The 13,306-nt window shown below is 45.5% G+C and overlaps 1 protein-coding gene across 1 annotated transcript in view; it reads left to right on the forward strand.

Moving 5' to 3' along the window:
• Positions 1-820: 820 nt before the first annotated feature.
• Positions 821-13,306, forward strand: part of LOC133517167 (uncharacterized) — a 48,473-nt gene continuing 35,987 nt past the window's right edge. Inside the window, exon 1 of the mRNA XM_061850351.1 lies at positions 821-1,248. The gene's annotated coding sequence lies outside the window, so the exon portion shown is untranslated. The remainder of the gene's footprint in view (positions 1,249-13,306) is intronic.

The following is a 13,306-nucleotide window of genomic DNA, read 5'->3' on the forward strand; positions in this document are numbered from 1 at the left end:
AAGAATAGAAATAGTGAAGGATTTTGTAATTACAATCTGAGTGTAACGAGGTATTCTAAAATAGAATCCTAGCGTAGTGAGGGATTCAAGTGTTAACGCCTATGGGTGGTATTCCACCTATGTAATTTCTTTGTCCAATGTGTATTGCGTCTCACATTTTGATTAATGACAGAGTGAGACGCAATGACATTGGACCAAGAAATTGGATAGGTGGAATACCACCCTAAGGTGGAAATATTTTTGCTACCACGTGATAAATTTACATACTGCTTTGCACATCACCTATGAGGAAATTATTATGGTACAAATAAATAAATAAATATATTTAATTAATGGTAATTAAATTAAATAATTTAACCTAAGAAGTATGCAAAAAGAGGAAAAAAGTGATCCATCCTAGTAGGGAAAAAAGTGCTACTTTGATCCTTCCTAGTGGTGAAGAACAACAAGGTGTTCTAAAAAAAATCGAGTCCACATTAGGCTCGACCACGTATTAGTCCACTCATAGAACTATCCACTATATAACATACAACTTAAATGTGGACTCGATCCTAACTTGATTTCGAGTACAAAATTTGTAGACAAGAGTCTATATTTCAACCCTCCCCATTTTATCGATATCGATAAGAAACGCAAGCGTGTAGCGTACTACACTATTTAAATTGCTTATGTTGGTACTTTGGTTCTTTGACAGTTCTTTGTCGTACATTTTGGTAATGATTTGCGAAACAAAGGGATTCCACTCGCTAGTATGGAAGTCCCGTCTCTTAAAACGTAGTGATTATATGCTCTTTGCTCCGCACGTCACCTCAGTCACCTCACTATTGACTTGACAGACATTCGGTTCATGAATTTTCAGTGCTCCGATTTTTGTCAGTGTCATTTTAAGGCTCGCAATTTCTTGTAAAGATTTGGCGAAGTAGCCTTGAAAAAGCCAGTTTAATGTGTTTGAATATTCTAATGCCCGTTGGTGAAAGATTATTGATTCGAGATAGTATATTTTGATCTTGAAATGGTTACAATATGTAAATATTTCCACTCGTGTAAACCTGTCAACTATTTTAGTTTTTACGATTAAAGTAATGCGAATTGTCAAAGGAAACTGCACAATGTAGTTAAACCCTAGATTTTTTTACTGAATGGGTGGTTGACTTTTATTACATTTGACCAAGGACATGTACATAATAAATCATCGTCACTCACGCCATTCGTCAATATCTGCGGGCTCCATAACATGCTCTCCTTCTGGTAAATATTTTAATAATAAGTTTTGCTTATGACTAAATGTTTGTTTATATGTGCATGTATGTTTAACTTCGCATCGTTTTTTTTAAATTGCAATTGTCCTACCCTCTAATCACTCTACTGCATGCAATATTTGCTTATAATCGCTAAAATATTTCTTTATAGTATATTATTTAATAGCTAACAAATAACAAGATTTATAATACATATATCTTATTCCATATATAATGGTTTCAGTACCTAGGTTAAACTTCGAAAGGCGGGGGGGGGGGGGGGGGGGGGGGGACTAAAAATTGCACAAACAAAAAAGTTTCTATCCTAATAGTGACATAGTTAAAAAATTAAAATGTTTGTCATAACTCATATCTTATGTAAAGGACATTATAATATTTTGTCGAGTATTAATTTAAGAAAAACTAGCATACATGTCACATAAAATCACGCGCATTTTTTTCATATTAATAATATCCATAGCTTGTTAGAACCAGAGAACTTAGAATACTAATAACTTGTCAGTTAGCAAGAACTAGGAAAACTATACTCATTCTTTTCTTGAGACTGCTAGTACCTACAGTAGCGTAAGATAAAGACTAGTTAACTAGTTTATAGCCTGTCTGATTTCTAAGATCAAGTTCGCCATACATTTACTATGGCGTACTCGATCTTAGGAAAACGGACAGACTATACCTATTTTATTTTATATGTAACAAAATATGCAGACTTACATAATTAAAATGCCCACGAGATATATTACATGATATCATTAGTTTAGCTAATGAAATTAATGTCGACATTCAACTATTGCTTTAGGTAAAATAGGTTAGATGATTAAAACTAAAATTACAACGAATTAAGGGGAGCACCGAAAAAAAACTGTAAACTTCAAATGAAAAAAACTAATGCGATTGAGAACAAACTAAGGTCTTTAGAACTACAATGAAAAGTCACTTTTAATTTAGATATTTGCCAGTTTTTTTATATATTATTTTTTCTGTAAAAGTGATAGGTATTCGTTATTCGTTATTCGTATTCGCGGGCTGGGTTTCCGCAACTCGACGTCGCAATTCGCGCCTATTTTGCGTGATGGTGGGTTGACGGCACTACTCCTGCCAACCCAACTCTACCAGGAAGCCTAGCAGACCCTTGATGTTGCCGACGACTTCTGGGAGAGACCCCGGGGAACCGAGGTATTGTGCCCGGTATTCTGCCACCCCTGGGCATTCAAGAATGACGTGGGCGGCTGTCTCCTCCTCCTCCATGCACGCTCTGCAGAGGGGGCTATCTGTAACACGTAGGGTTAATAGGTGTTTGTTTAGTGGGGCGTGGCCGGTTATGGCCCCAGTCAAAAGCCGGAGCTGTGGCCTCTTCAGCTGTCTCAGCCTCCTCGACAAACCGGGGTCGATTGTCGGGAGGGCCTCCTTCGCCTGCCTGCACGTGCCTAGGTTAGACCAGTACTGTTGGTGTTTTACCTTGGTGTTGCGTCTCAGCATGTTCCGGAGCCAGGCATAAGGCAGAGGTATGATTGGCTCCGGTCCTGCCACCCTCAGTTCCGAGCCACCTCTCGCCAATATGTCGGCTGCATCGTTCCCTCGCGAGTTGCTGTGTCCCTTAATCCACTGCAGAGTTACGCTGGTGGTGGTGCTTACCTCTGACAGAGCCTTGTGGCATTCGTAGATTAGCCCTGAGGTCAAAGTATAACTTTGCAGAGCTTGCAGTACTGACCGACTGTCAGAGAGTATGCGGATGGGGTAGTCCTCTACTTTCCTTGAGACGATTGCGTGTGCTGCCATTATAATGCCCATACATTCCGCCTGGAAGACTGTGTTGTGGGCGCCTAGTGGTGTTGAGATATGTATGTTTAGGTCCTCTGAGAATACTCCCGCGCCAGTGCCTGACCTTGTCTTTGATCCATCCGTGAAGATTCTCAGCTCTCTCGGGTTAAGTCCTTCACGAGGTTCTTCGTGTAACTGTATCTTGTATTTCTTGTCGAAGATGTATTGCCTGGGTATCCTGTCAGTCACCGCTTCTATTAGCGGTTCCTTACCTATCGCCTCGTAGAGGATCTCGGTGTGTGGTACCCTGGGTGGTCTCCAGAGATTCGATTTTTTGAGACGTACCGCCGAAGCTAGCGCTTCCTGTTGTATAAAGAGGTGCAGCGGCGGCAGGCCCAGTAAAGCTTCCAGGGCCGCGGTTGGTGTTGTCCTCATGCAGCCCGTAGTCGCCAAACAGGCCAACCTCTGGAGTCGTTGTAGTTTAGCTTCAACTGTGGATAGTTTGGTGCGTGGCCACCAAACTATTGCACCGTAGCTTATTATTGGTCGTATGACTGCCTGGTAAAGCCATAGAGTGATCTTGGGGGTTAGCCCCCAGGTTCTACCCACCATTCTACGACATTGCCAGAATACGACCGTGGCTTTGTCAATTTTGCCGTTTAAGTGATTACTCCAATTCAATTTGCTGTCAAGTATTACCCCTAAATACTTTACCTCTGCAGATAGTTGGAGTTCAGTGTTGAACAGTTTGGGAAGGCAGAAGTTTCCCAAGTTGCGTTTGTTGGTGAACATAACCAGCTCAGTTTTGTTGGGATTGACTGAGAGTTCGTTGTTAATACACCAGCGCTCCACGATGGCTAGTGCAGAGCGGGTAACATCGCATACCGTACCTGAATGATTGCCGCTCGTCAGTATCACTATATCGTCAGCATAGCCGATTGTGTAATAGTGATTGTTGTTTAGTGTGGTGATCAGGTCATTCACCACCAGGTTCCATAGTAGTGGTGATAGGACTCCTCCTTGGGGGCATCCTTTTGCCACTAATGCTTGTTGTGTTTCGCCCGTGCCGAGTTTGATGGTTCGCTGGCTCAACATGTTGTTTATCCATTCTGTCATAACTGCATTCGCGCCATGTCTTACCAGTGCTGCTGTAATGCTGCTGAACCTGGTCCTGTCGAAAGCCCCTTCTATGTCTATGAAGGTTCCTAAGCACATGGATCTGTTCTTGATCGCCACCTCAATCTTACTTACCACTGCATGAAGTGCCGATTCTGTAGATTTGCCAGGGCTATAGGCATGTTGGTTTGGATGCAAGGGCACATTAATTAGCACCCTCTCCCTAAGGTACCTGTCACACAACCTCTCTAATGTTTTCAGCATGAAAGAGGTCAGACTAATGGGCCTGAAGGATTTGGGGTCCGAGTAGTCGCTTTTACCTGGTTTCGGTATGAAGATAACCTTGACCTCCCTCCATTGCTTCGGCACGTATCTGTGTGCCAGACAGGCGCGCAGAACGATGGTCAGCTTCAGAGTGAGATGCTTCCCGCCCCATTTAAGAAGCGCAGGGAAGATCCCATCCATACCTGGAGATTTGAAGGAGTCAAAGCTGTTTAGGGCCCACTGCGTGCGCTGCGGGCTGATTACCTCATATGTCTGTAGCCACTCGCCTTCCGTCGGGGTGGTTGTCTCCATCTCGTTCCAACTTACTGGGTGCGATATCACGCAGTCCGGGAAGTGCGTTTGCACTAGGACCCGTTCCGCCTCCTCCGGTGAGTTTGTGAGGGAGTTGTCTGGCTTACGCAGGGATCCTAAGGTTATGGTCGAGTTGGTGGAGAGGACCTTCCTTACCCTGTTGGCCTGCGTGGTGGTCTCGATGTCTGTACAGAATTTGCGCCAAGAGTTTGTGCTTCTGTACCTGAGACGTTTTTTGTACTTGGCCTTGGTGGACTTATAGTTGTCCCAGTCCTCGTCAGCGCCTGTGTTCATAGCTCTGTTCAGTTGCCTCCTCATCTTGCCCCTGAGTCTCTCCAGCTCAGGTCCCCACCAGTTGTTTTTCCCTCTGCTTCTGGTCGGTGGGGTCGATAAGGGGCATGCTTGATGGTAGCAATCCAGAATGGTGCTCGTAAGAATGCTTACCTGTTCCTCTATGCCCGCTGTGCCTTCTATTCTAGGGGGACCCTCCAGCTGTTTCAATGTTGTAGACAATCGCACCGTGTAAAGGTCACGATTCATCTTGCGTGGGTTCCGCCTGGGCACTGCTGCTCGTGTTTCTACCTGAATGTCAAATCGAATCCACTTGTGGTCTGAGCACGATACCTCCTTCGATACATGCCAGCCCGAGATTAGTCTCGATGCTTTTTCGGTTGCAAGGGTCAGGTCAATGATTGTCCTGCTGCGTCTGTTTACAAATGTCGGTTCTGAACCTGTGTTAAGGAGGTTGAGGTTTGTAGTGAATAGGTACTCGACGAGCTTCTTACCTCTCTCGTTACCTGCTTCCATCCCCCATAGGGGGTGATGCGCGTTCGAGTCGGTGGCCACGATGAGCTCGAGCCCTGCCTCTTCGCAGTAGTTGACCAGCCTTGCCATGTCGTGCGGTGGTGGTTCTTCAGCCTCCGGCATATACACAGAGGCTACTACCACCTCCTGCAGGCTGGAGTCTTGCGCCCCGTGCAGTTTTATAGCGCACAGGTCTCTGGAACAGAAGCTCGTTAGAGGTTGCGCATGTATGTTATTGGTTGTGTAGATGCAAGCCCGGGGGTTGTCCGGGCCCGAGTAGACTGTTAGCTTACCTCCTAAGTTGCGGAGTCCGCAGACAGAGCCCCTTCTGACCCACGGCTCCTGGATCAGAATTACGGCTGTTGTGTTGTCCTCCAACCACTTCCGGATCTGCGCCGTCGCCGTTTCGCTGTGGTGGAGGTTGGCTTGGAGGAATTTACCAATGGGCGAAGGGAGTTCCTTCACAAGGATCACCCTCCTCCGCCGACATCGGCTCCTCCTCCTCCTTGTCGATGGCCAACTTCCCTAGCCCCTGCGCGCATTCCCCCTCACTCTCCGAGGAGTCACGAAGAAGTTCTTCTTCGTTCTCCTCGGAGACGGAGGGAGGTTGCGCTGGAGCTTGCGACTCAGGCACCTGGACTTCGTCCATGGGTTCCTGCGTCGCCCCGGAAGTGTCCATGGGCTCGGACGGTGCAGCGGCTTCGCCACCAGTGGCGACAGTGCTAACAGGGGGCGGCTGCTCCCTGAATTTTCCTCGTGCCCCCTCGAACTTCACGTACACCGACCCCAGCATAAAGCCAAGTCGGCGCCCGCGGTCCACCAAGGGTTGCACCACTGTCTCCGGCACGCTGACGACAGCGAACGTTTCCGTTCCCTGCACCTCGCGCCGGTTGAGTAGCCAGCGGTCTATTTCCGCCCACGGGTTCTGGTACCGAAGGGCTCGGCCTACTTCGCCAAAGTCCTTCCAGACGCCCGGGAACAGGATGCCGCATCGTACTCGCTTTGGCACCTCGCTGAGGCGCCTGACCACCACCTTCTCCCCCTTATCGAGGGTGATGGTGGCCACGCTGCGCTTGAGCCATGCTAGCGTAGCCTGATCCTCGCACCACAATCTCAAGGAGCCATTAGCCCAGGTAGGCTTGCCCCTGAAGATCGGTCCCGCGGGAAGGCTTTCGGTCGGCTGCTTTGCCTCCTGTGAGAGCAGGGCTAGCAGTTGCCTCTGGACCTCCTCCGACTGCTGCGGGCTCAGGTGTCCCGAGGTGGCAGTGGTCACTGCCATCAGTAGGTCCGCCTTTGCAGCCTCCGCATAGTCGGCATGGGGGGTTTCACCTCGCGGTCCAGTCTTCTGCCTCTTAGGCTCGCCCCTGGGGGATATGGTCTCGTCAAGACGAGCCCTCTTGGCAGACGACCGGGCCCCTTGGTTACTCCCACCCTCGGCCCTGGTTCCTTTCGCCCCTTTCCCCTGAAGGGGGGCGCGGTTTGCTGCTGGTGGGCCAGCTGCTGCCCGCTCCCCATCCTTTCCAGGGGCGCCTTGTTGGGGCTCCGGGGCGGTGTTGTTCAGGGCCGCTTGGGCCCTTCTGTATCTCTGCCGTTGCTTCCTGTTACGCTTGTGCGGCTTAGCCGCGGCTGTAACAGGTGGAGGCGGGGGCACAGGAAGTTCAGCCCGTTTACCGGGCTTTCGCTTCCGCGCCTTCCTGGACTCGTGTACGGTCCAGCCAGCCTCCAGCTGGGCAGAGATAGGGTCCAACACCACCTGCACCGGTTCAATCACCGGGTCCTGCTCCGTAACAGGGGGTTTTCCCCCTGTTGGAACAGCACCCCTGGATGTCCCCGGTGCTGGAGGTAGGGGCCGGGTACGCTTTTCCGATACGGGGGGTTTCCCTCCCGTTGGAATGGTACCCGTGGATGTCCCCGGTGTTGGTAGTAGGGGCTGGGTGCGCTTTACCTTGGCGGGGGGTTTCCCTCCCTTCGGTATGGCACCCTTGGATGTCCCCGGTGTCGGTAGTGGAGGCGCAGTACTCTGGAGCACCGGGCCTGCTGCTTTGGGCGTCAACGCATCAGGTTTACGTGCCTTCGGTTTCCCGGCGGCTCTCCCACCTGGTGCGGACTGTCCCTTGCATGGCGGTACTGTCGAGACTGCGCCGCCACGGTGTGTGTGTGTTTTGTGTGGTGTGGTGTGTGGCGGAACTGTCGGAACAGCTCCACCATCGTGTGTGTTGTTGCCTGCCAGGGTTGCTTGTGCCTCCCTGTAGGCACGTGTTAAGGAGGGAGGAACTGTCGAAACAGCTCCTTGACCCTGTGGTGTGGTGTGTTGGGTGGAGGTTCCCGGTACAGCCGAAGCTGCTCCGTCTCCCTCCGGTGTTGGGGTTTGGGATCTTGGTTCATCCATTGTTCCTTTTGCTTGTTTTCACCTCTCGAGCTTCCCACCCTCCATGGAGCCCGCACCTTTGGGGATGTCACTTTGGACACCAGGAATACCCAAGAGGTATAGGTGTGTTGAGTTGGTTCTCCTGCGCGACATCGGGAGCTGCAGACACGTGGCTGGAAGAGACGATCCCATCTCCTCCAGTGGTTCCACGCGCCCTTGCCCCGTCAGCATGGCCGAGCCCCAGGCATCCTCCCAGAGGACGCCCCTCCCCACACCTCGCCTGCGGACCGTACCACCTCGACCGTACGGGACGCGTGTCCATTACCCTGCAGTGGCTAGTTGCAGGGCCACCGTTTCGCCGGAAATTCGGACCAAAAAGGGCATATTGGCCCACAGGGGATAACTAACCCCGACCCCCTGCGGGCCTCGGCCCCTAGGACTCCTGCATCCCCGCTGACGGCGCTCTACTGCGCAGGACAAACGCAGGTAGGTGAGTGTAGTCCGCCTAGGTCACCTACTCCCTAAGCGGAACCGGGAGATCCATAAAACATAGCTGCCAATTAGATCGAAACCAAATTGCCAGCCATGTTCTACAGGAAACTCCAGAGTGTGTCATACCCCCTTCGGGTTTTTAGGTCCTCGTGGGTTATGACGTCGCCTTCATACTCGGCTACTGGTGGTCCGGGGCAGATGGAACGTGCGACGCCCGACCGACCACCAGCATTACCAGGGTGTGCGACCCACCCCACAAGTGGGATGGGTTCGTCCATGGCCTGCGGCGGCAGAGCCATAGACGACGGGGACGCGTATGATAGACTTGAGGGAGTGAGCCCGCTGGCTCAGCGCCGCACACCTGAACCCGCGTGACTACTCCCCCCTACACCCCAAGTGATAGGTAGCTACTTCCTAGCGCATTTAGTGGTGGCTTTTTACGGACCCGTTTTTAGGGTTCCGTAGCCAAATGGCAAAAAACGGAACCCTTATAGATTCGTCATGTCCGTCTGTCTGTCCGATTCTGTCACAGCCACTTTTTTCCGAAACTATAAAAGCTATACTGTTCAAACTTGGTAAGTAGATGTATTCTATGAACCGCATTATGATGTTCACACAAAAATAGAAAAAAAACAATAAATTTTGGGGGTTCCCCATACTTAGAACTGAAACTCAAAAAATCTTTTTTCATCAAACTCATACGTGTGGGGTATCTATGGATAGGTCTTTAAAAATGATATTGAGGTTTCTAATATCATTTTTTTCTAAACTGAAAAGTTTGCGCGAGAGACACTTCCAAAGTGGTAAAAAGTGTGTCCCCCCCCCCCGTAACTTCTAAAATAACAGAATGAAAAATCTAAAAAAAATATATGATATACATTGCCATGCAAACTTTCACCGAAAATTGGTTCGAACGAGATCTAGTAAGTAGTTTTTTTTTAATACGTCATAAAAATTAAAAAAAAAAATTTTTTTCGTCAAACCCATACGTGTGGGGTATCTATGGATAGGTCTTCAAAAATGATATTTAGGTTTCTAATATCATTTTTTTCTAAACTGAATAGTTTGCGCGAGAGACACTTCCAAAGTGAAAAAATTTGTGTCCCCCCCCCTGTAACTTCTTAAATAACAGAATGAAAAATCTAAAAAAAATATATGATATACATTGCCATGCAAACTTCCACCGAAAATTGGTTCGAACGAGATCTAGTAAGTAGTTTTTTTTTAATACGTCATAAAAATTAAAAAAAAAAATTTTTTTCATCAAACCCATACGTGTGGGGTATCTATGGATAGGTCTTCAAAAATGATATTTAGGTTTCTAATATCATTTTTTTCTAAACTGAATAGTTTGCGCGAGAGACACTTCCAAAGTGAAAAAATGTGTGTCCCCCCCCTGTAACTTCTAAAATAACAGAATGAAAAATCTAAAAAAAATATATGATATACATTACCATGCAAACTTCCACCGAAAATTGGTTTGAACGAGATCTAGTGAATAGTTTTTTTTTAATACGTCAATAAATTAAAAAAAAATTTTTTTCATCAAACCCATACGTGTGGGGTATCTATGGATAGGTCTTCAAAAATGATATTTAGGTTCCTAACATATTTTTTTTCTAAACTGAATAGTTTGCGCGAGAGACAGTTCCAAAGTGGTAAAATGTGTGTCCAAAGTGGTAAAATGTTGAACAAGATCTAGCAAGTAGATTTTTTTTTAATACGTCTTAAATGGTACGGAACCCTTCATGCGCGAGTCCGACTCGCACTTGGCCGCTTTTTTATATTTGGCTGCATCAGCCCGTCACCTACTGGACTTGTTTATGTTTTTTGGCTTTTTTATTTTTCTCTTTTAATACACTTTTGATTTGAGCCCAATAATAGTTGAGAGAACGGCACTGCAGGACGTTGGAGCTCTTACTCTATGTCAACTACTAAATGCGATTTTTGTACGAAGAAAATTGTATGATTTTCGACTTGGCCTAGAATTAACTAACACACATTTTCTGTAACTTTATTTATCCTAACCTTCGTACGAAGAACTGAACTGACTTTCATCGTCGTTCGACAGACCCCAGTTTTTACGACAATTATGACTGGTATGCTTCGTTTTCGCAAATTCTATTAGCAATCTTTGTGATGGGCCCAGGGTCTGCCGCTTCGAATATATAATATAATATTATCAAGTTGGCAATACGTCTCTGTTAATACCCCGCTGAAATAGAAATGCGAAATAACCATTCGCGTTTTTTCGTATCCAATTATACCGAACGACTACCTATACATAATAGATACGATAATCAGTCCGATTATACGAAATTCGTATCGAATTATACGATCTGGCAGCCCTGAATATTATTTAAAATGTTATCCTAGTACCCGTACGTGCTTACCTACTGTCCTATGGAAAATGTCAAGTTCGGACAGCCAAAATGTATGAAACAAACAATTTTTTTTCACCCCGTATATTACGAGTATTGCAGGTGAAAGAAATCGGTTAATAATTTATTGCTTCTTATTCAGCAATGTACCGAAAATGGCATGGGATTTGTTGGAAGCTCTATGGAGCCCTTCTCAAAGAGGGCTCCCATTACTACACTCAATGTTTTCCCAGACCTAGCTATAGATCGTTTTTTAATAAGAGAGAAGTTTTGCTAATCAATATTAATGCCAAATGATCATTCGACCTATTGTGTTTCGACAAAAAAGTTCTCGGGTAATTGTGACATTTACTAAATGATTATTCTACGAAAAGTAAATATGCGTATCAATCAATGTACTGCGTTTTAACTACTCATGCAAACGACTATTATGCTTAATGAAATTCTTCCAATCGTTACTCGGCCAAAGAACCCGTCTGCGAATCGTTGTCGGCGAAACGAATCTCGGCGTATTTTTTCTTAGAGAATCAATATGGCACACATACCTAAAATAAATAAAATCATTTATTTCGGATAACAAAATATTGTATGGGACATTACTAATTACATTATATAATTAAAAATTAATACAAAAATAATTAAGTAATTAATTTAATAACCTAATGATTCTCCGACAATTATTTCGCAGATTATCGATTCGCAGACAACGATTCGCCGAACATCGTTTCGTAGAGTGATTTATTTGTAGATGTAACTTTTGGTCGACTAACGTTACTCTTGATTCATATACAGTTCAGTGTGGCTACTATGAGATCGGAATACGTTACTCGATATCAAGAACGCGGTTACATATGGTACTAAAAAATTTAACTGGTATTATGAGTCACTAACATTTTTACTTTATTGTTCGTGTTGTTTTCGATACGTGCCTTACTTCACACCTAAAGCGCTCTTTCTCTAATTATATAAAGAAAACTGAGCCAGAATTATTCTAGTGTCAATAGTAAAATCTCATTACTATGGAGGGTAGAAGTAAGGAGAACAATCTATGTGTATGAAGTGTCCATCAAAATTTCTTAAATAATTTTTTAATTTTATGAAAATTTTAAAATCACAGACAACGCACTTCACTCCGTCAATAACGTCTAAGTTCATGTCATATCCTTGTGCTACCCTAGCGCCACCGGAGAGATTGCGAACTATTATTTACAGCTGCCAGCTGGACACTAGCAATAGAATGCAGTTTACCTTAGAAGTCGGTAATTTAACGTAAATCGCATGCAAGTTCTACGCTGCTACGGTCACTGAATTTTCAAACCGCAAACGTCAACTTTTGACAATCAGAGTTACCGCAAAATGTATGGAGCTTTTCAGCGCCATCTCGTTTACCTGTCAAAGTCGAAACACGAAATTGTCTTAGATTTTACGCATTTTACTCAATCAATGTATTTTTGATTATACCTACTACAGTTTTCAAAATGCGGACATGCTTCTCTTTTACTCTTATTAAGCAGTAATTACACTGAAAAAGTAAGATGCCCGCAATTTGAAAACTGCGGTGTTCGCGGTAGGCCCTCAGTTGCTAGATTTAGATAGGTAAGGCCAAGCGCGCACTACGATTTTTATATTTGTGACACGATTTTAGAATCGCGCTGTAATATATCGTTGAAAATAGACTGCACGCACTGCGATGAAAAAGTTGATGATTTGTTCATTCTCAACATGGAGAGAGGAGTAGAAAAAAGAAAAACAATGTCTTCAATATGCGATTGCTGTATGACCTTGAGTATTTATCCCACAAAGGTGATCTTCCTTCTATTTCCATAATTAAATGGTCAATATCTAGCGTCTCGTCTTGTGACTCCATTGGAGAAGCAGACATAGACATGCTGGCTTGTTGACGCTTGGAGAGCGAAATGCTACCTGAGCGCCGCCGCGGGCTCCGGGGTGCGATTTCATTAACGCAGTGCGCGCTATGAAATGTGACAAATCAGAATTTTAAAATCGCTGCGATTTTTTTCTACTATATGCGCGCACTGACATATAAACACATACGTTGCATTTCTGCGACAAAATTATCGCACAACAAAAAAATTGTAGTGCGTGCTTGGCCTAATTCACCGTTAGGTACTTACGATTTTAGTTTCTTACGTAACCGCTAGAGGCGTGCAATTCTACGATATAATTCTTATTCTGTTTTTAGGGTTCCGTAGCCAAATGGCAAACGGAACCCTTATAGATTCGTCATGTCCGTCTGTCGGTCCGATTATGTCACAGCCACTTTTTTCCGAAACTATAAGAGCTATACTGTTCAAACTTGGTAAGTAGACGTCTTCTATGAACCGCATTAAGATTTTTACACAAAAATAGAAAAAAAAACAATACATTTTGGGGGTTACCCATACTGAGAACTGAAACTCAAAAAATCTTTTTTCATCAAACCCATACGTGTGGGGCACTGACCTATCACACATAGACAGTTAGTCCTCATAAGGCTAATCTGCCAAAAGTGAAGCCGAAACTCGATCGATGTGTGCGTGCGACGCTCGTGT

Source organism: Cydia pomonella, chromosome 4 (assembly GCF_033807575.1).
Source record: "Cydia pomonella isolate Wapato2018A chromosome 4, ilCydPomo1, whole genome shotgun sequence".
Classification (NCBI taxonomy): domain Eukaryota; kingdom Metazoa; phylum Arthropoda; class Insecta; order Lepidoptera; family Tortricidae; genus Cydia; species Cydia pomonella.